Source organism: Mustela erminea, chromosome 19 (genome assembly GCF_009829155.1).
Source record: "Mustela erminea isolate mMusErm1 chromosome 19, mMusErm1.Pri, whole genome shotgun sequence".
Lineage (NCBI taxonomy): Eukaryota > Metazoa > Chordata > Mammalia > Carnivora > Mustelidae > Mustela > Mustela erminea.
Window position 1 is genome coordinate 50,390,531 of NC_045632.1, and position 23,581 is coordinate 50,414,111.

Consider the following 23,581-nt stretch of genomic DNA (forward strand, 5'->3'; position numbering starts at 1 on the left):
TACAAAAGGCTTTTAGCGGAAATAAACACTAAGTGAATAATAAACGCAAAGACTCTCAGTCTGCCTGAGGAAGACAGAGCAGAGAGGAAGTGAGGGCAGGAGGTGGACGCAGGCACAGACTGTGGCTTTGGCGAAGCTGTCTGCCTCCTGAGCCCCAGGAGTCCCATCAGGTAGCTGATGGCACCAGTGACCACAATAAATCCTGACTCAAAAAAAAAAAAAAAAAAAGTATGAAGAGGGGAAAAAAAGAGACAACTGGGGAACTTTAAATACTTATTCAATGCTCGACACTAAGGAAGGGTGGTTAATATTTCAGTCATGACAATGAAACTGCGCCTTGTTTTTTAAAGATCCCTTATCTGGTCTACAGAAACAGAGATGAAATGAGGTGATGAATAGATTTTCCAAATCATCCAGGAGACAGGGTGTGGGGGACAGACGCAGAACTGCTACCGCGTGGTGCATCTTTATTAAAGCTTGACCGGATGCTGACGTAAAGGAGGGGGAGGGGACGAGGTGATGTTAAGAGAGGCAGAGGTGGGAGACGAGGAAGATGTGGGAGGTCCTGAGAGAGGGAGGTCTCAGGGGGACTCCCAGGCTTCCAAGCCACATGCTTGAGTAGACGCGAACACGAAGAGCCACCCTTGGGCAGCGGACACACAGAGGAACTGGGATTTATGGTGGGGTGAGGGAAAGGCTGGGGCCCCAAAGCACGGTTTTCGTTCCAGAGAAGGGGTCAATCTGAGAGATCATCGAAATATCAAAGATGCTGAGTAAACGCTGGGATAGTGCATGTACGGAGCCACGAGATGAAGTCTGGGCAGAATGGAAGAATCCACGCCTGCAGATACACTCGAGAGTCACAGTGATGGATACAACGGACTGACCCGGGTTTTGCAGGTATTTTTTCCGCTGATGGGATCCATGATATATGAAAATTAGCGAAGAGCAAACTAGAAAAAAGCCACTAAATCTTTAGAGGTTTTGCATATAAGGGAAAAATTGTTTTCCTGAAATCCTTCCCAAATATGAAGAATGTCCAGTGGTTTTTGGAAGTGGTCAATACAGAACAGAGAAGGAAAAAGTCAACAGTAACAGTCAACCAAATGTCATGGTGAATTTGGATAGTATTCTACACTTGTCAACAAACTTTTACAACTACTACGTCATTCAATGTTCATAACCATGATTTTATGATAGAAAAATCAGTATCATGAGAAAATTCTTATAAATAATGAAGAAATCTGAGCATAATTTTTTTGGAAGATTGGAAATAAACCCTAATAAACCAATTAGGCAATGAGACAAAATTCTAACTAAAAACCTTGCTGTGCCTTGTCTAGATCTTTTCCTAACATAATTAATTCAGAGAATCCAGCTGTTGTGGGTTCAACAGTGTCCCCCCACCCAAAAAAACCCTCAAGTCTACTCAGGACATCTTAACATAAGTTTATTTAGACACATGGTCATTGCAGAATGAGTTAACAACTGGGGTGTATGGCTGGCTCGGTCAGGAGAGCACGCTACTCTTGATCTCAGGGTCATGGGTTGAAGCCCCATGCTGGGTGTACACCTTATTAAAAAAAAATGAAATAAGATCATACTGGATTAGGGTGGATTCTAAATCCACTGAGAAAGTCCTCAAGAGGCACAGAAGGACTCACAGAAGCACCAGGAAGAAGGCAAGAGGAAGGTGGATGAGACAGACAGGAGGAAGGAGTCCATAAACCAAGACCCATCAAGGGAAGCAGGGAGACCCACAAGAAGCAGGGAGAGAAGCACGAGGCAGTTTCTCCCTCAGAGCCCCCAGAAGACCTAACCCCTCCAACACCTCGATTTCAGACCTGTAGCCTCCAGAATGGTGAGTGAACACCTTTCTGATGCTTCGAGCCACCCCATCCGGGGTGTTCTGTTACAGCACCGAGGAAGCTAGTGCACCATCACGTACAGAAAAGAATTTTTATTTACTAATGAAAACCACATTCCTCATGAGGCCATCTGGCCCTGGATTCTAGCGTCTCTTGATGTATGTCCTGTACATCGCTCTGTGATGAATCTGGAATCTGAGAGAGCAGAATCACTTATGGTGCTTAGATTAACTCTCTAGGTCCATCTGCAGTGGCAAACAAGAGAGCTAAGGTTATGGCTGGTTTTATTTGCAGTGTAGAGTCTCTTTCTAAATGTCTCTCCTGACCTCGATTTATCTTCTTAATATTGGAATTCAAACGCTCTTCCTTTTTCAAAGTAACTGAATTGCAAACTCATGGAGGGCAACAGTCATGTCTGTACATATTTAGCGGTCACCTGTTGGACTGCAAACTCGAATACCGTTCGCTGCCTTTCTGTCACACCAAACCCGGGAGGGGTGACATTGGCGCATCTGCCCCTAACCTTCGGGACCCTATAGACCGCCACCGGCAACAGAAACTTTCCGAGGCCGAGACAGAACAATGCTGTGTCTGAAGTTCTTCGGTATCTCGAAGGCAGAGCAAGCGCCTGTCGGACCACACGACCCTGCGTGTCCCACGTGTCCTTCCTCAGCTTGAGTGTGTCCTTCCTCTCGTTACCCACGGAGCCGTGAGACCCCATCAGACCCGTGAGGTCCCCATCCTGGCGACCTGCTCATCGTTTTACCCGGCCTCTCCCACCGTGCCCAGCGCTTCCCTTTTATTTTATATCCTATCAAGAGGACCCTTTCCTAAAACCCACGTTCGCAAGTATCTAGGACATCACTCTCCAGAGAAACAAGGGTTAAGACCAGGTGACAGCCCCAGATTTCACACTTAGAACCCGTGCACGCGCACCCTGACACACCGTTCCCTCCCCCGCGGTCTGCGGTGACTGGGGCGGAGACACAGAACATGCAGTCAGAGCCCCCCGCCCCCGGGGACAGGAGGGGAACCCAGCAGCAGGGACCAGCTCCAGGAAGCCCACCCTCCCTGCCCGCGACTCCCCCAGAACCAAGCGGGGAAGCCGAAGAGCAGCTCTTTCAACAGTCCCCAAACACCCGGGACAGGACTTATAACTGACCGTTTTCCTCATTTTCGCCCTCACTTCCAACTTCCGACCCAGGCCACAGCCTCCCCCCTGCACCAGGAGCAGCAGCACCCCGGCCACCGGCCCCAGCTTCCCGGCCCACAGTCTCCAGCCACGGCTCCCGGTCCTCTGGGGGCCTTTGCACTTGAAGCTTTGCTTCTCTCCCCTCTGCCCAGGGGTCTCTGCCAAAGGCAGATGCTGGTGGTTGGCTCCTTCCTGTAGACTGGGAAGCAGCAGCCCTGCCTCTCCCCTCCAGGGGGCCTGCCCTTGGCTCCACGGGGGAGCGAGAAGCCAGGGTCCTGCGTGGCTGGCACCTGAGATCTCTCTGACTGTCCCGTAAGCAGAAGCACAAAATCGGCTGCTCCCGGCTTCAGGGGCGGATTCTTTCTGGGAACTTGGGTCTGTACAATCAGGAGTCCTGTCTCTCAGCAGACACTCTGCCCTCATAATCCAACGTTGTAAATGCCCCTATGGGCAACCTGAGTCCTGTGACGGGTTATGTAATACATGTGATTCATTTTATTCGATTATCTTTTAATTCCTGCTTGTATTTTCATCTCTACTCCTCTATGCAGATTTCAACCTATCAGAAAAGCCAATCGCTATGAATGGAAATATCATTATGTAAGGATTAAATGCTTATTTTCAGTTTATGCCACATTCACATAGAAAACTCAGGAATTATTTCCTGATCACGCAGTTGTCTTTGCTTTACAAATCATGGCAAAAAAAAAAAAAAAAAAGGCACACGCTAATATTTTAAGAGGAGATGCGGTGACACAGAGAAGCCTGTGAGGGGAAAGGGAAGAGAGGCGGGATGTCTGGAAGCAAAGACGAAGCCGTGAATTTCTCAGGAGCCTGCTGCGTCACAAAGAGAAAGCCCTGGTCACTCGGCCACACAGGATGTCTCTGGCCCGCGTGCAGCCGCTCCCTACATCAGACCAGAGCACCGGGACAGAGACGGTGCGGGTGTCCAGCCCCTTCTCATCTCCCATTGATCACTGGTCAAGATTCCCCTCCTAGGAGCTCACACTGGTGGCTCCTGTCATTGGAGCACGTTGGACACGGATGGTTGACACCATCCCGCTCACTCTGTCGCACCACACGGGGCCCCATCATCCTCACCCAGGGGTGGCCGGAGGAAACAGAGCCTCGGTGGGTCTATCACATCCCAGCCACCTGCTGCAGCTTCTGGGTCCCACATCCACTGGAGTCCTTCCAGAGGCTAATGCACACCCTGGAGGGACGGTAGGACAGACCATGCTGCCAGCAGGGGATGGCACAGTGGCAGCAGTGCGGAGGAGGCAGCAAGAACAGGGACTCTCGTCAACAAGGGGGCCAAAGCCGAAGACACAAGGAGATCAAGAAACATGTGACCTTCCATGCTTCACACGGGACGATCCTGATGAGTGCAGGTCCACAGACCCGAAGAAAATAAGCAACTCTGCAGGACAGGAACTAGAAAGCGGCAGTCCCCAGAGTTCCTGCTACTGAAATATCCAGCCACTGCCCTCCCGACAGAGCAGGCAGACCTAGATCAAAATATTTAATAACGGCAATCCCCAAACCACTTGTCCCCAGCTGGTGATGGTACAGAGAAGCAACCGTGAAAGTTCAGTCCATCTCCCCCCAGAGTAAGGACTGAAGTCGGGCCAGCCGGGACTGAGACAACATATGGAGAACCAAGACCTGCTAATGCCTGAAAGTCGTTATTTTGGGAAGAAAAATCACTATCGTCTTTGACGTAGAAACATATTCCTAAACACAGGACAACTAAAGAACATCGTTCACAGAAAAGCCAAGCTAGATGAGCTGCCTCAGTGCTTAGCTGTTGAACTGCCTCACTTGAATATCAATAACTTAATTAGTACGTGTGTGTTATGAGAACTTAGAGAATCTCAATTGGAAAAGGATGACGAGGTGCGTCTACAGGTCAGTCCGAGTTAGGAGTGAATCGGGTCCCGGTGCACACGTGCTCCCGCTCGATCATCATCATCAAAGTGGTCCTGACCTTATTAGCAGGAGGACACCACAGCGGGTACGTGAGGGATACACGACTTTCCCTCTGTATTTCTCTGAGCCCTGTGGCAGGTAGCCCAGCAGTGAGCTCGTCTCTGTTCAACGCAGTTTCAGACACAAGAAGGCCCTGCTGCCACCTCTGTCCCCTCCCCGACGCCCAGGGAGGCCTTCTTCTCGGGCTTCATGGCTGACCTTCCCCAAAGGACATGTGTACATCCCCAGAAACCGCAGCTGGACACGAGCCCAAGCCAGGCAAGCTCGGTCTGGTGCCTCTTTGCGTGTCTGAGCCGAGCTGGTGCCCGTACTGATGAAAGACAGAGCCACTGGACTTGCAGCAGGTTGTCCCCGAGATCACAGTGCACCTGAAGGGACAAAGTGTGGCTGAAAATGCTAAGTATGGGACTTCCAGCCCCGTGTTGCTAGGAAGGCACCTCTCTCAGGACGTGTTTCCTAACTCCATCAAGGGAATTCCCAGACTGCATCAGAACACTGAGCCAAGAGTTGTACCAAAACCCCCAACAGAGGGAGCTTGAGCAAGGTAGCAGCTGATTTCCCCTCTGCCTCACACTAAGATCCTAAGAGGGGACACCTGGGGTGGCAGCTCTAAGGGCCAGGGACTCGGGCCCCTCCTTTCTTATTGTTCTCCCCGTCCCCCTTGTCTGAAGGGGGGAGGTGGCCCGAGTCAGCGGACGGGAGGGAATCCTAAGGCGCAGAGCACGTACCCTCCTGTCTGAAGGGCATGAGCTGCACTGTCCTTGACGGGGCAGCTACCAGCCCCAAAGCCCGCTCTCAACTTCCCAGCAATCCCACGAGCACACGGTGCAACAGCCTTTATTAAAAATTCAATTACAGAAACTCCTAACCATTTATATGAAAAACAGGGCAAGAGACACTCAAAACTCAACACTTCTGAGTAACCGTATCTCACTATTGTCTATGTTCTTACAGTCGGTTACTTACTCCCACGGTTCATGCATGTGCATATTATAGAATGACCCGCTACTGCCGAGGTTTTCCTGACAGTGAAGAAACTTCACGTGGGCGGCGTGAAACCAATCACAGCGGGTGTGTTTACACTACGGAAATTGGCCAACACGGCAGGTCAGGCCTCCCCTGATTGTTTTGTTGACTCTCCAGACCAGCAGCTGGCCAGCCAGTTCACACCTGTTTTGGTTCAGTCCTTAGTCCAACCATTTTTTATGTTTTAAACTAGAAAAAGAGAACATGTGACCCCGTCGGACTGTATGTGGCTGGAAAACTTGAGCTATATACTTGCCGGCCCTTTGTAAGAGGTGCTCCTGACCTGATGGAAAATGTGAGCATGCAAACGAACCTGAAAAGCGTCCTTGCTGGGGGTCAGCTGGAAGCCATCCCGGCCCCACAGAAGCAGCCTCATTCCTTGCCATGTGGCCCCCCTAGCTTCACGGCCAACAAGGGAGAATATCCCACAGGTCCAATCCTTCCCATGCTTTGAGTCTCCTTAGCCAGGAAGCATCCAGTCCCTTCTAAGACCCCTTACCCCCACAATCGATCAGGCCCAGGCCTGCTGAGGAGACTCGCCCTTTGAGATCAGCTGTGTAGGCACGCTGTGATTCTGAAGTGATAGCCTGTCCTATGTCTAGGTACCCCCCAATCAGAAGGATGAATTACACATGGACTTGGATCCTGCGGGTCATCCTAGAGTTCTTCCTCCTAGGAGAGGAACCTCAGTTTCTGGCGTATCGACCTCTCATATTTACATTATTTAGAATTTAATGAGATCCTACATGTAAAAAGCACCCGATAACCACATAAAGTTCATTGTGTTGAAAAGTGCTGAAGTCCAAAGTGTTATGGACCTGTACAGTTTCTCAAATTCATACAGTTCAATCCTTGGTAACAGACTTCCTTTCCAGTTCCTAGTTCAGACCTTAGGATGGAGGGAGATCTTGGACCCTGCTTTGGTGGGTACTTCTTCCAAGTCCTCCTGAGGAGATGGAGCCCAACCACTGGATGGGGCTGAAGAACAGGGTCAGACAGGGACCCCTTGACCGTGTGTCCCGCAAATTCCCTTCCTTTACCTTCCCAAACGCAAGGCTTTCCATGCTCCCTTCCTCCCCTCTTCTCTTTTCACTTCCCCCCCCCACCACCAACTGCCCCTCTTTTCCTCTCCCTTGCCCCACCCCCCTTCTTCCATTACTCACACACTTTGACAACGTGTTTCAAAGAACAAAGCCATCGGGAGTTTAGCAACAGGAAGGGAGCGCGCCTTTTGCCAGTTCCTACACACTGGTTTCTCTGGCCAGAGGCCAAAAGATAATAATTGCAACTTTTTAACATCTTTACAATGTGCCTCTGGTTCCCACGGTATCCATTCATAAGCCAGTCCTAAATTTTGTCAAGGACGGAGGAGGCAAATACAAGAAATTCTTGCTTCTAGCTGAGCCACGCCTTTCAGGGAGACGTGTTTATGTGCCCTCGAACACTGCAACCTCCGAGGCTTCTTTGAACAGGAACGAGCTACGACGTTTTATTTGAGCTTTTTAAATGAAAGCAGTATTTTAAGTGCTGACGGTCACCGAGAACTCCCTGCAGGGGCAGGAGGAGAGCAACGAGCCCCCGGCAGGATCGCCCCCAGGTCGGCAGGAACACGTGCACCCACCTGCGTCCAGACCACAGGCAGAGACAATGCCACGTCAAGTGCCCGGAGGTCCCCCGCACCCTCTCTTTTTAGCAAGGAGGACGCCCCGACCCTTTATGAAAAACAGGACAGCAGCCCCGAACGCCAGCGGGACGCTGAGCCCCAGGTCACACAACTGAGACTCGCCCACACTTCGGCTCTCTCAGAAACGAAATTGGGAACCGGTGAGTCTGTCACCCGGTCGGCGGCTCGTCTGCCACACCAGCCCCTGCTCTTCCCTAAAGTCCCAAATAGCTGCGACAACCGACCAGCTCCTTGGTCTAGTAGAAGTCCCCGATCCCACTGCCGTCCGCCGGCCGACACCTTCCGTGGCTCACAGCCCCTCCTCGGAGCACCTGCCTGTCTGCTGACTCGGACGCGGCCTGATTTGAACCGATTTTTGTGCAAATAAACTCAAAATTCTTAATGTGCCTCAGTTTGTCTCTCAAGAGTTCTGGTGTCAGAGAAGGAACCAAAGGCGACCCCCGACATCCCCCCGGAGCAAGAGCAACCAGGCACGGTACCTGCGGGGCCCCTGGGGTGCGCTGCTCCGCGGTCCTGGAGGTGATGGGTGCGACCCTCTCAGGTCCTGGGGTCCTGTCCCCCGGGACTTCGTGGAGTTAGGAGCCCGCAGACTTGGTGAGCTTCCTGTTCCAGAGGGTTCCGGAACCGGAACTGGATAGGGATTGCACCGGGTCTGACTTAAAAAGCAAACTGGGTCTGATTTAACCTGGAGTGGAGCCAGTGGGAGAGGCCTCAGGTGAATAAAATTTTGTTTTAAGGGTGAACAAGCAGGTTAACCATATCAAAGATAATCCTGAATTACGGTGGCCTCAGTGGAAAACTTTTAACGGAGATAAACTTATCCATTTACAAGGTGCCCCGGAGAGAAAGGGGTCTCAGGCAAGCATTCACCATAAAGAGGGAAAAATTATCTTTTCTACTCTACAATTTCTGGTGACCAGGATAAGACCCCTGGAACACCCCCACTTATTCCAGAACCTGCAGATAGGATCTTGGGAAAACTGGCAGAAGCCAATGTCAAAGTTCATTAAAAACAACAAAAAAACCCAAAACATAAAACCAGTGAATCACTGAAATAGTAATTAGCAAAAGCATATTGTGCACCCACCAAAAAAGGCAGTTTGTTAACAGAAAACACTCAGAACATGGCTGAGGCTCACAGGTATACTGTTATAAAGAAGCTTATATGGTGTGTGAACAGTGACTGGTCTTCACAGCAATCGGTTAAAATATTAGAATTTTCTTAAATGAATAGGAATTAGTTAAGTGGTTAGCTCATATAACTTTGGAAGAACTATTTAAGTTCTGCTTATGACTGTTAGAGGCGGAAGCAAGAAGTGACCCAGGTCAAGTTGCCCTCGCTTGCTAAATTAAGCTTTGCTTGTATGATTAAGCTGGTTTTATCCACTCAGATAATTTCCTAGTCTGACTTCCTGTTTGCCTTTAACGCCTACAGAGCGTTAAGAATTCTTACCGAAGTTCGCTTTCCCACATCTGTACCTGTGCTGCCTGGCTGAGAAAAAAATGGAAAATTTTACATCGTCCCTTCCTTTGCAAATTCAGACTCTGGTGAGTTTGATTTTGATGTATCCTCTGTTTGTTCCATCTTGCTCTCCCAGGACAGAGGCTGCTTTCTTGTCTCCTTATATGTCCTGAGAACCCAGCATGGCAACTCTCAGGCTGGGGGCCTGGACAGGAAGGTGCGTTGCAGACCCCTCGCAGATGGGGTTCTGCTGAGTGTCACCAGCTCTCAGGGGAAAATAAGTCTGCCTTTCCTTGGGTTATCCTTGGGAGTGGTTCAGGATCTTGCGAGGGTTCTAGACATTGCAGCCTCTGTGGGGACGTCTCTTGCATTCAAGGAATTGTTCAGTACTGCCAGGAATATTTACTGTTTGTCTCAGCTGAAACCTGACAAGAGAGCTGAATGGGTTCTTTGCTCAAGTTGCTCTCAGGTCAGAAATTGGCCGAGTTGGAAGCTGATACTCAGGACCTGATAGGATCCTTTTATTTTGGGTGGGGTGGGGAGGCTTCTTTCCTAAGCTAAAACGAAGCTATGTTCCCAGAAGGAAAGAAAAGCTTTCTGAAGCCTTTGTGGAAGATTTACTAACTTTCCAAAGACATGCAAGTCTAAACCTAGAACACAGGAATCTTTCGAAATTTCATCTTAGTTGAAGTTCCGCCTGCTATAAAAGGGCAAGTTGAAGATCGTGGTTGGATGACTCACTCAGGCTCCCTACATTCAGGCTACAACCCAGTTCTTTGAGAAATTAAACACTGTCCTTGTCTTACAAACCTAGCCTTTGTAAGATCAGAAATGTGGCTCTAAAATAATTCAAAGCCGACCTATCCTTTTTACCGATCTCAGAACATCCCTTATTCATCTCAAAAGGCTTGCAGATGTTGTAAAAGGTCTGGATTTGGGGAATAAAAACCCTTTATGGTGAAGCTCGCATCCTTTCCTCTGTGTCTTTTGTGATATTAAGCATTCTACATGGTCTTCTCTAGGAACCAAGGCGATTCTTATCAGGAGGAAAGAATGAACGCTATTTTAAAAACTAGGCCAATGAAAAATATTAAAAGTCCTTTCCAACAATATGAGTAAAAAGCTTTAGCCATAGGAGCAGGTGACCTTAACTTACTGCACCTGCCTAAATACAATACAGAGCGAGTTTTGTGTTACTGTGCCCGTCCCGTGGCTAAATTTTTTTAAAGGAAAGCTGTAAGATCTCTGTGTGCGTCTGTCTGTATGTTTATGTATGTCGATTATAAATGTTTGGGGTTTTTTTTCGTACCTCCAGATGGCATTGCCAAAATTAATTTGTAAAGCTCTATTTAATTAGCTTAAAGACAACCAAGTGTTTGTATAACTCAAGTATACTCTCAGAGAAACTAACTCAAATGTTCACAAACTGACTCAAGTTCACATGATCTAGGCTGATCTTAGTTAAATAAAAGCTAGTTTAAGTTTGTTGGTTTAATTAAAATGGGCACATCTTTAGAGTTATTAGCATTAAACATAATACTTAATGCTACTTAGGTTTACGAAAAGTCAAATAAACTCATGTTATTTCTGTTACAGAATTTGTCAGCAAGAATGATAACCTAAGACGATGGTTCGCTGTTTCCTGTCTCATGAAATTTTCATGACTGATGTAAACATAATTATTAAGAACAAGTGAATTAAAATAGATGGAAGTAAAGCAGTTTATAGATGAACTTTTCAACAGTAATTATGCTTTAAACATGTCTACTTAAGAATACTTTCCAAAATTTTTTGATAACTTGAAATAAGTGAAATGATGGATACACTCTTTTTTTTTTAAAAAAGATTTTATTTATTTATTTGACAGACAGAGATCACAAGTAGGCAGAGAGGCAGAGAGAGAGAGAGGAGGAAGCAGGCACCCCGCAGAGCAGAGAGCCCAATGTGGGGCTCGATCCCAGGACCCTGGGATCATGACCCGAGCAGAAGGCAGAGGCTTAACCCACTGAGCCACTCAGGCGCCCCAATGATGGATACACTCTTAATGAACAGATCATTTCCAAAAAAGATAAAATACTGAATGAAGCATGAATCAGTGAACATAGGTTTATCCTAAAGATATTTGGATCTACTAGTAAACATGTTCATGCCACAATGAAAAATTTATGAAGAGAAAGAATATACTTTTAGAAATTATGAAATGTATTAAAAATTTGCCAATCCACAGAATTGATAGTATGTATACACAGTAGTATATTAGATAGTATACGACTGCTTACTCCTTGATTTTCACTGGGAAGTAAGGATTCTGAAGGTTGGGAATTCTAATGAATATATGTAATTAAAGCTACACTGAAATAAGAAAAGAAAGAAAACAAGTGTGTATGAAAGGTCGGTAGTGAAAGTAAAATGATCGATTTCTCCAGAATGAGAAAGACAAATTTAGGACAAAATCTGAATGGATTTAAAAAGTCATGGAAGATTTGTGGAAAAGGAATCTTGGAAAAAGAATTTTATGTGTGATCAAGCTAGCTAAGATAGGAATGGACTTATTTAAGTTTTTAAAAGAATGAGTTTTAATATCAAAAGTATACTGGTACAGGGGTGCCTGGGTGGCTCAGTCGGTAAACGTCTGCCTTCAACTCAGGACAGGATCCCAGGGTCCTGACACTGAGCCCTGCATCAGGCTCCCTGCTCAGCAGGAAGCCTGCTTCTCCCTCCCCCACTCCCCCGACCCCCACTTTTATTCCCTCTCTCGCTCTCTTTCTCTGTGTCAAATAAATAAAATCTTTTTTTTTTTAAAAAAAGTATACTTGTACAATTTAGATTTTGTTTTACTCTCTATTAAGTTTTCTTGGACTCTTGGTCTGTTTTTCATTAGAGATTGTCAAAGCTGTTTTGTTTTGTTTTATGGTGGTAGTTGTTTTACCTTTTGAGTAACGTACCAGAAAGTAAAAGATTTGGGGGCTTACCAAATAATTAACTGTGCCTCCCACTGTATCAAGTTTAATCACTTAAGAAAACCCAGTCTTCTCAATATGTAAAGAGCTAATTTTTTTGTTTATAACTATGTAACCTTCTGTATGTGCCTTTTAAACCTTCCACTGTCACTTTGGTTACATAGATCATTAAATATTATTTCATAATGATCTGTGATCCTATTTAATCAAACGTTCAAACTTTTTGGTCTTTTCCCAAATTCAAATTCTAAACGGAGTCACTTTAACCTCTAACTTTGAAATTTCCCAGGGATCCCTGGACAATTTAAAGGGATTTCTTTCTTACTTTGTCAAAGAGAGATGTTAACTAACTGGGTAAATATCCAATAACCTTAAGCCTTTCACAGTAAGTAAATGCCACATCTACTATGTAATGAGTATTGTCTTGGCAACCAGTGCTTATTTGACTGTATTGTTTTGCTGTTTCCAGTGTCACCTGAGGGCTGTTTCTTACATTCCTTTGATTCCAAGATTGTGAATCTGGTCTGTGTTCTGCCAGTGAGATCCTTTCCCATGAGACTTTGAAAATGCAAGGATGACAGGCACCATACTATTCTTCCTTTAGATGTGGTGAGCAAAGACTTGCTGTGGCAGATACAAGGTTTTGCACCCCTAGGGGTCTTTCCCTGATGCATTCACTGCAGTGATCATTAGCACTGGTTTCCCATGGTTTCCTTATCAGGTTAGCACCAGTACCTTCCTGACTCTCTGGACCAGAACTGTAGTGATAAGTCTGAAAACAAGCTTCAGGCTCTTATGCCTTGTGCAGCCCTTCCAACATTTTTAACACTGAATTCCCTACATAAGTCACTGTGTGCTGCAAATATTTAAAGCAGTGTGTGTGTGTGTGTGTGTGTATATATATATATATATATATATATATATAAAACAATGATATACTCTTAATCTCATGGTTCAAATAATAACAAGACATCCATGTTTCAACTCCCAAACTATATTTTTGTTGGGAAAAGTGAACCCATCCAAATAAACAAAGCTATTTCGTTCAACATCTTACCAGATTTTGATACAATCTTAAAGGGAAGACAACTACAGAAACCTACTTTATGGAAGATTAGAATTTTCATATTATACTGGAACATATTGACTGTTGTAGTGTACTGACTAATAGCATATACTATTATGAATCTATCTTTACAAAATTGAAGGATGTCCCATGTAAAATGGTGTTAATTATATCCAGGTGGTGAATTTGTTTAAATTCTGCATGTGATCATCAAACCTTAGGAAATCAGGAAAGAGTACAAATTCTGACCTATAATTTCATAATACAGACACTATCACAGGAGAGCAACACTAATCACCTTGTGCTGATCATTAATTGTGGATGGTAAAAATAATTTATTTGGGGATATTATCAAATTTAGTCTCATTAAATCAGGCAAAGCAGTTCAGTCAGTAGGAGATGGGGCCCTATTACTAATGGTCCATTTGGAAATGAACAAATGCACAAATCCTGTTTTCTGGCATAGCAAGGTTAGGGGACAGAAATTGAAGCAGGCTCTCATTCTGAGAACAGGAAAAGGATGGTGTCATAAAATGACTAAAGCCAGATCATATGCCAGGACTGTTATGAATCACATTCTGGGGGTGGACAACATACTCAGAATTTGATTAAACTGTCTACCATGTTCTCCCTCTCAACCAAATAATCTAATCCGTTTGGACACCAAGAGACAGCCAAATTGTGGTGCAAGAGGAATCACCCCCATAGCCGTAGCCATGCTAAATTAGGGCAGTAGACAGTGGAGCGACTACTTAACCACGAGAAGTGGGTTGGGAAACTGGGCAGCTGATGCCAAACCAGCTTGTGTTTAAAATTTTTTTAAATAATGAAAGAGCCTCTCACAACAGACTTCTTGAATCAGAATCCGTCTTTTTACAAGATCCCAGGCGATTCCTCTGCAAATTAAATTCTGAGAAGCATGGATCTATGATTCATTGGCAATTACCAGCTGTACTCTCAGAAGAACAAGGTAAAGAGAATAATGCTCTTGGCTTTGTAATGGAGAAATGTATTTCTGGTCACAAAAGAGAATACTCTGAAAAATATGCCAAAGGTGTAGGAAGCAAACCAAAACTTTTGCATCAGATCAAGTCTAGACTGAGGCTCGTGCTCTGTGGAAGTCCTATCAAGATGATCCGTCCCACATCTTCAGTTAAATAGCCTTGAAATGTGTCCTATGAGGGAGGAACAGCATTATTATGCTATGAGCCAATTCGGATACAGTTTAATTAAATAATATGCAAGGTCATGGAGCATGACTGGCAGAGTGATTCAGAGCAGAATTAACTACTCCTTTTACTGTGGCCATCCCTGGTTGTCATTCAACACCGAGGCATATAAACTCTAAGGAAGGTTCTGGCATTGCAGATTTATTCCTGCAGCCAGGGGAATTGAATTCTCTCTCTCTGAAGCCATAGAAACCCATTCCATCCTTCTATTTTTAATCCTTTGCTGATTCTAGAGGCTTCCCACCAAGTAATTTGATGCCAAACAGTTGTTCTCCTGGCTGCCAAAACCAGACCGGCATTTGCAGCCTCGGGTTGTGTCCCATGTTGGCTCTCTCCCAAATGTCATTCCCTACAAGGCTTTTCTTTCAACTGATGCATTAGGGTCTTTGAATGACAACATGAAATTAAATGGAAAATGACATTCATGAGAAAAGATGCTCCTTTCCAATAACTGAGACTCTCTACCCATCTGTCATTGCTCCCTTCTCTGTCTGCCTCGTGGTTTTCCACAAATCCCAAGCAGCTTGATACAAATGTGATCATTAGAGGATTTTCATACATTAATGCAAATTATGTACTGGCAACACTCAGGACATTCTGCTCAGACTAGTTGATGCCTTCCCATAGAAGACTGTGTATGTCAAGAGTGTGGATATCAGTGCAAAACCAAACCACTTTCCTTTGAACCATTTCACCACTAAAATTATCATAAAGCATTTCCAATGAAATTATCAAAAAGCCATGGTCCTTTCATTAATTTTGATGACCCTTGCCAAATACAAAATTAATTCAAAACTTTATTACTTACAGCAAAAATATATCATTCCCTAAAAAGAGAGAGAGAAAGAGAAAGACAAGGATAGATGACAGGAGGTAGGTAGATAGATTTAGATAAACAGATTCAATAAATGTTGAGCTCCTAACAGAGGGCTAAGAAATAGTACTAGTTAAAATATGAGTTCCAGAAAGAGGATAAATTCTGTTCTCAAGGAAATTAAAATTTGTTTCACAAATAGATATTTGAGTCCCATGAAAAAGTTTATATACAATGGGAAAATATGTAGCAGAAATTGAGAGGTAAGGGATCAGTATGGCATGAATTGGTAAGACAGTTAAAAGATTAAGGCAGAATATTTGCTTAGCAGGGAGGAGAAGAGAGCTGAATATTTAAAGCAAACAACACACACACACACACACACACACACACCCCAAGGCGGTGAAGCAGAAAATAACACCAGTAGTTTTAGTCATTCTTTAATTCAGTCGGTAATCAATCATTGATCCCCTTCTCCAGGAAAAAAGACCAAGACAGATCCAGGTCACTCCATCCCTACTCTGTAACCACTTATGCTATTTCTGCTGGGAGAAATAAACTCATGCACTGATGAATGGAGGGAACATACAATTCCACTGACTATACTTTCAGGCTATTTAAGGTAGGAAGCCGTAGATAAAATGTTGGCAAGTTGGTTGAAATCAAGATCCAACAAATACTTTCAAAGTTAGAATAATTATTTATTTTGTCATTGGGTTTTTTCCCCTTTTACTGAGTTATTATATACCCTAAATTTACATTAAGTTTTCTAGTTTCAACAAGGGACTCAAAAATACATAATTAAAAATATGGTCTGTGAAACTAAATATTTTCAAAATTACTATAATTTAAATGCACAAAAGCAAACACTTTTTTTTTGAGAGAGAGTGTGGGTGTATGCAAACAGAGAGATAATCCTAAGCAGGCTCTGTATCCAGCCTAGAGCCCAATGTGGGACTTGATCTCATAACCCTGAGATCATGACCCAAGCCAAAAATCAAGAGTCAGAAGCCTAACTGATGGAGCCACTCAAGCACTCCAGCAAACATTATTTATAAAAGAGGATGATAAGGCAAAAGCAGCGTGGTAGGTTGAATAATGCCCCATTCCCAAAGATGTGTATGCCATAATCCCTAGAACCTGTGATTCCCTAGAAACTTTATCCTTGCACAACAAAGGGACTTTGAAGATATGATTAAATTAAGGCTCTAATAGAGGGAAATTATCCTAGGTATTATCTGATTGGGTGCAGTGTAATCACAAGGAACCTTAAAAGATGGAAGAAGAAGAGTCAGAATCAAAGAAAGTAATGAGGTGATGGAATCAGAGATCAGAAGGAGAGAGAGAGATCCTAAAAGATATTGTGCAGTTGGCTTTGAGGATGGATGGGATGCAGTCAACTTCCAGAAGTTGGAAAGTCAAAGGCACAGCTTCTCTCCTAGAGCCTCCAGAAGAAACACAGCCCTGCTGACACCTTGATTTTAGGACTTCTGACGTCCAAAGTGGTAAGACAGTAAATGTGTGTTGTTTCAGACACCACATTTATTGTAATGCGTTATATCACCAATAAAAAACTAATGCAAGTATATAAAAAGCTGTTTAATACTATTCATTGATATTAAAATAAACATTAAATCACCATGAGAAAACATTGTACACATACTGAACTCACTGAAAACGGCATAACCACTAAAACTGGAAACCATGAAGCTTTGGGGAGGCTGAGGAGTAACAGGAACAGTTACACTGACCCTGCAATCACCGTGGTACATTGTTACCCTAATGGCTCCCACTCACTCTCAGCATGGTCATGTGACTTCCCTGGCCAATGGGATGCAGCAAATGTAAAATAAACAGAGGCTTCATAAATGCTGGGATGTTGGGATCCCCTTGGAAGGAGGTTGTCTGCCTTATGAGGAAGACTAGTTTAGTCTTGAAGGAAAGAAGACAACTTGGAGACAGAGGAACAGACTCCAGCTCTGTTAGTCTAGCTAAGCCCCTCCCTATCAACCTTCCAGGTGTATGTGCAAAATTGGTAGAAGGACACACAGCTTGTTCAGAGAATTGCAAAAAATAATACGCTGTTGTTTTGAAGCCACAAAGCCCAAAAGACTAGTTTGTACTTCAGATCTCACAAAGCTAACACAAGACAAATGTCAGTAACATCTGGAAGCTGGGGTGTAAAGAAGCATTAGAAACAGAAGATTGGTTAGAGGCACCAGATTTCCTCCAGAACCCCATGAATCTGGCTGTCTCCAACCTCCTTTGCACTCTGGAGAGGCACTAGGGCTCTGATTTACACAGGGATTAGATAAAAGTCTCTGTGGAAAAGTCAGATTCCATGTATTGAACAAATTTAGGTCATCAGCCTTAGAATGTCCAGCCTCATGGGGGATACACCAAGCCAAGGTGCAGACAGGTGGAGGTTCTTCATGACATAGCTCTAGTGGATCGCCACAGAATGAGAGCCACCAGAGGGCAGTCTAAGCTACCCCTACTCTTCAGCATCTAAAAGTTTTTCAGTGACTTTCTCGTAAATATGAGTGAACAAGCAAGACCAGAGGCATTGAGGTTAAGCTTCCACGATAACAGACACAAAACCAAACAAAGGAACAAAAAGAAATCAGTGCTCTAAGCAGATTTTTTAAAATGCATTAGGGATACCCGTAATACCTTGAAAAGATACTTTACTAATGAAACAAGAACAGGAGACTATAAAAAAAGAACATTCAGAGCATTCCAAAGAGCCCTTGGAAATTGCACTGTGATTACAGTGATGAAAAACTGAAAAGAAAGTTTGAAAGACAAACTTAAGGGACTCTCCATGAAGACAGGAAAACAAAAACAAAAACACCATCAAAGGGAAGGGAAATTGCAGAGAAAAGGTAAGAAAACTAACAAAGCTATTCAAGAAGCCCAGATCCAAATACAAGGATTTCCAGAAGGATAAAATGAAAAAAATTAGTGCAAGAATTTTTTTTTTAATTCAACCAATTTCCCCAGTGGAAATATGAATTTCCATATTGACATGACTTACCAAAACCTGGCACAATAAACCACAAAAGGCAGGTTTTCTAATGTTTTCAAAAATTTTCAAAAAAGAAAATTTCCAAAGTATCCATAAGGCCAGAACTTCAGTCTTCAAATAGATTAAAAATTAAGATGTCATCAGACTTCTAAAAAGAAGCACAAAATTAAAAAGATGGAAAAAATGGCTTGAGGGTTCTAAAAGATTGTTTTCAATGTGGGATTTCATACTGAATGTGACACTGTTTTTAATATATGTAATTGAAAATGCTTATTTTAGCTTTTGCTGGAGTATCACTCGAGAGCATCAGAGACATTTACTATCTACTCCATGTTACCTGTGAACAGGCTGTATAAAACCTGCCCCCTGCCTGAGAAAAAAATAAAAATAAAAAGCGTGTTCATGTATGTCCCCTGAGATATGCACCAATGTCCCAATTAACATATTTAATTATACTTGTAACTCACGCTTCCATAATATGATAAGAACAAACTTGTGGATCAAAAAAAGCAATGATCTCTGGGGCTCCTGGGTGACTCAGTCTGTTGAATATCTGACTTGATTTCAGCTCAGGTCATGATCTGAGGGTGGTGAGATCAAGCCACGCATCAGGCTCCACGATGGGCGTGGAGCCTGCTTAAGATTCTCTCCCTCCCTCTTCCTCAGCCTGTTCCTTCCCATTGTCCCTCCCCAACTGCTCTTGAGTGAGCCTGGGTGTTCACTCGCTCATCTCTCTCTCTCTCTCTCTCAAAAAAAAAAAAAAAAAAAAGAAAAAAAAAAGAGCAATGATCTACACCAGAAAATCTATATTCTATATTGTATAATAAAATTCTTATTCATATTCTAAAATGAAATATTCATCGAGGCTGTTAAACAGGTCTCAATCCATACCAATCACAGGAAATGTTCCAATGAATGTCCTTCCTTTACACCTGAGACATGGCATGAATTTATTGAACGATATGTAGCAATCTAAATATACCAACTGAAAGCTCAGTACATTCCTCCTCAGGAAGGAATTACGAAAGGGTGGAAAATATTTATCATACAATATGATTATAACAGCTTTTCCTTTATCAATTAATTAGGTTAAACTAAATATCCCCTTTTAGTTTTTCAATGAAAGACATATGTGAGATGCGTAGTCCATACAGATTTAAATAAGCTACTACATTTAAACATTTTTTTAAAAGATTTTATTTATTTATTTGACAGACAGAGATCTCAGAGAGGCAGTCAGAGAGAGGAGGAAGCAGGCTCCCTGCTGAGCAGAGAGCCCAGTGAGGGGCTTGATCCCAAGACCCTGGGATCCTGACCTGAGCTGAGGGCAGAGGCTTAACCCACTGAGCCACCCAGGCGCCCCATACATTTAAACATTCTTGAGACAATACCCTATTTTTCTCTGTATTACTTAGAGCACCTAAGTGAGGAGAAAGTTTTCAACAAATACATAATGAGTGTGAACAAAATAACGAAAAATTTCAATATGCTATTTTGAAAGTATGATAATAGATACTGAGCAAGAAGTTTAAATGGGATGAATTGTATTTAGCATTCTGTCTAATAGACTTAGGTTGGAAAGTATTTCTACTCTGGTGGAATTCTAATATAATCAAGATTTGGTATCATAGAAATACCTACATGATGCTTATAATTCATAAGGTCATTGGGGTTCCTGGGTGGCTCAGCAGTTAAGCATCTGCCTTCAGCTCAGGTCATGATCCAAGGGTCTTGGGATCAAGCCCCGCATTGGGCTCCCTGCTCAGCAGAGAGCCTGCTTCTCCTTCTCCCTCTGCCCCTCCTCTCCCTGTTCATGCTCTCTCTCACTCTCTTTCTCTCTCATATGAATAATTAAAATATTTAAAAAAAAAACAAGGTCATAAAGACTTGGAGAAAAGCTTAGACAAGGAACAAAATGTACCAATCTACCAAAATTTGCCAAGTCTCCTATGAACTAAACAAATAATGACAGCATATATAGCAATCTCGCTCTGGCTCTCTGGCTCATCTCCACATCTAGAAATGTTGTCTCGAAAAAAAAAAAAAGGCAATTAAAATGTGTCACTAGAGTCCTTTGTAATCTAACATCAAAATTTTATGTTCCCCATTCACTTGGTACCAAGTTTAAATGTAACTGCTAGCAAGGGAACATTACCACATGTCTGCATGAAAAATGGCTATGTCTCCTTTATAATGTGTTCCAAAGCTCTCCCACCCAAGCGTTATTTCCTTATTATTAATTCTGAGTCTCTGGTTGCCAACGATGCAGCGGGAATGAGAACTAATAAACTAGTAAGTCCTCTTGCTCCGAATGTCTTCTTATATAATAAGATGGAGACACATTCCTTCTTTCTCCCTTTCCTTCCATTCCGCTCTGGAGGACAGGGCATTGAGAGAAAATATGTATTGCTTATATTATACCTCATCTAGTTTCCAGAAACAGACTTCCCTACTAGCTCCCAACGGTTTTTGAGGCAGCTCAGAAAATATGAAAAGCAGCAAGAGGGAAAGATTTGCTACAATTCAGGTCCCACCATATGGCAGGTGTTAAGCTAGACGCTTCCTAATGTGTTTACTTTAGTTCATATTCTCTAATAAAGTGGATTATTATTTTATTGCCATTTTGTAGATGAGTTGATTGTGCCTTGAAATTTAAGTAATTTCTCCAATTTACGTAGCTAGCAATTGGCAACACCGGGATTCACAAACCAGATCACTGGCCCCCAAATGCTAGTCTTGGCACGCGACCCCTCTAGGTCTCATTTCTACGTTTTCTGCCTTTTCTTTTGTCTACCCTGTTAAATCCATTAAGGACTGAAATGCCTTTTTACAGATTTTGCCCGTGAGAATTACCGTTACCGAACGTGTCATTTGACACAGTGCGTTTTGAACAAGGATTTCCAAATTCATTGTTTCAGAATCTCAACAGATCTACAATAATCAAAAAGAAGACTTTATAAAAACCTTAAGAAACAGAGTCTTTTTAATTTGCTGATTTCATTTCCCCGTAGGGCTTTTAGAAAAATAATGAGATAAATAATTACAAAGTCATCCCGATAGGGCACTTAACTTGTTCTTACAAATACAGTCCTCTCAGAACCATGTAAAAGAATTGTATCATCCATCCCTGGTCCTCTTTTACTCTCGAGAAAGAAGAGACAAGCGGCTCTGAGTACATTTCACCTCTCCTGTCTTTCCTTTCCGCTCTGCTCTATGTCCTCCTGGGCTAAAATCTACAGGCTACAATTCCGAGGCTTTCTTATGCTCTGGCTGCCAGTGAGAGACACGGGAACACCAACCGTGGGAGGAGGATCAAGTCAAGATATTTCAATCCCTGCCCTCTCCCTGCCAGAGGACCAGGCCGCCTGGGGCTGACGCTCTTACCTGCATCGAACGCTCCCATCGTGCGGGTGTTCTCCCTCTGCTACAGCTTCTCTCGTCCCCGGAACAGCCTCCTCTCCACCGTCCTTCAAGCCCGACTGAGCTAACAGCTTTCAGCAGTTACCAGCCTCTTGGTGATGCAACAGTTCATCATTAAACTCTCTTCCACCGACTCTCTTGGTTGTGACAACTGTTTCCTACAGGAACCCCTGTTAGAATAACGATGACTAGAGGTGGACCCCGAAGCATACCTTCAAAACAGGATAACAGGATAGGATGGCTCCTGCATGGCATCAACACAGACACCTGCTCCTGGAAGGGGAAGAGGAGCCTTGCAAGTCTGGGGTGTGCTGTGGCCTCCCTGACTCTCTCCTGGCTCCAGCTGGGGGTACTGTGGGAGGCAGGTCAGGCGTGGGGAGAGATCTGGGCGAGGTTACCAAAGCAGCAATAACGTTAACCAAGACTGTCGGGAGGACTAACTATTCCTGGCTGCCTAGGGGATGGATGGGAGGGGAAAGGTGGATGTGAAGCCCTGACTTCACTCAAAGTAATGGTCAACCCTGTCTCCCCTACGGAGTTCCATATGGCACCTGCGGGTCTCTAGTGCTGAGGCAGGGAAGAGATGGGATTCTGACACTCGGGATAACGGCATTAGGGGAAGCATACTTCGAGCTGAGAACTCAGAATCTCCACCTCCCTCTGTCACCATCGGAAGCTAAGGATGAAGAGTATCAGATGAAATCTCGACTAAATTTACTTAAATGCATGCACTCTTTTGGGATTTGGGGTTCCATAAATTGACTTGAACACCTGGAATGGTATTAACGGTCTGCATGACTGATTAATTCTTTAATCAATGGGCATCTATATCCAATGAGGTTAACAGGAGAAATTCTCAAGGGAAATTGTGAGCGAACAGGCCAGTGGCTTAGTAACAGGGTCTAAGATATGGGACATGCTCAGCCGCCGCTAAGTATGCCCTGGAAGGGACAGGACATGACTGTGGCATCTTGGTCCTCAGACCTCAATGGTCCTCAGACCCGCAGCCAAGCAACAAAGCAAAGACCACTTAAGACTTAAATTTCATATGAATTAAGCTGTAGGTGCTGTCAGCACACAAGAAGAACGGGAAATTGTTAGGGAAAGAAGGAAACTACGCTTATTCGTGTAATTAGCATGACAGAAGCAGGGTCCAGAGCCTCTGTGTTTTGTGTCAATGAATGATTTCTTTCTCCCACAGTCTCTTGCTACCTTATGTAATGAATACCGGTAGGAATTCAATTTCACAATTCAGCTTCCAGGTTAGAGTATGACTACATTAATTTCCCTTGAAATAATACAGTAGTTGATGGGGACTTTGTGTTTCCCTCTCACTGGAGATGTAAGTGTGAGGGTTTTTTTTGTTTGTTTTTTAATTAAGGGAGGCACAACAAACAAAGGACAATAATGGATTTTGAGTGGAAAAATAGGAAAACTGAGCTGGGAACTCTTTCCAGATATATATTTAAATTTACGTATCTATGTAGAAACCAAAGGAAACCCAAGGAACTATATATACACTATACTATATATATGGGATACTGTATCTAGTGTGTATATATATACACTATGTATAGATGGTATTCTGTCGTATATATACGTACCATATATGGTCCTCCGTGTATATGTATGTATATGCACCACAAATCTGGTGTGTGTATGTATACACACATACACACACGTATCACATACACCGCATATATGGTATGAGTGTGTGTGTGTGTGTGTATGGAATAGACCTTCCCCTCTGGCTTCCAGCCTGGTTCCGATCATTTGAAGGGAAGAAGAGAGGGAGCCTGGGACATTCTCCTGGCTCCCTCCTGCCAGGCCATCGTCCTTTGGC

At 43.8% G+C, this 23,581-nt stretch overlaps 2 long non-coding RNA genes across 2 annotated transcripts in view; one reads left to right on the forward strand and one right to left on the reverse strand.

Annotated features, from left to right (window-relative positions):
- Window positions 1-23,581, reverse strand: part of LOC116579650 — a 165,190-nt gene that overhangs the window by 117,379 nt on the left and 24,230 nt on the right. Inside the window, exon 5 of the long non-coding RNA XR_004281363.1 lies at window positions 21,703-21,908. This is a non-coding gene — a long non-coding RNA (uncharacterized LOC116579650). The remainder of the gene's footprint in view (window positions 1-21,702; window positions 21,909-23,581) is intronic.
- LOC116579651 overlaps window positions 9,069-23,581 on the forward strand; it is a 56,348-nt gene continuing 41,835 nt past the window's right edge. Inside the window, exon 1 of the long non-coding RNA XR_004281364.1 lies at window positions 9,069-9,307. This is a non-coding gene — a long non-coding RNA (uncharacterized LOC116579651). The remainder of the gene's footprint in view (window positions 9,308-23,581) is intronic.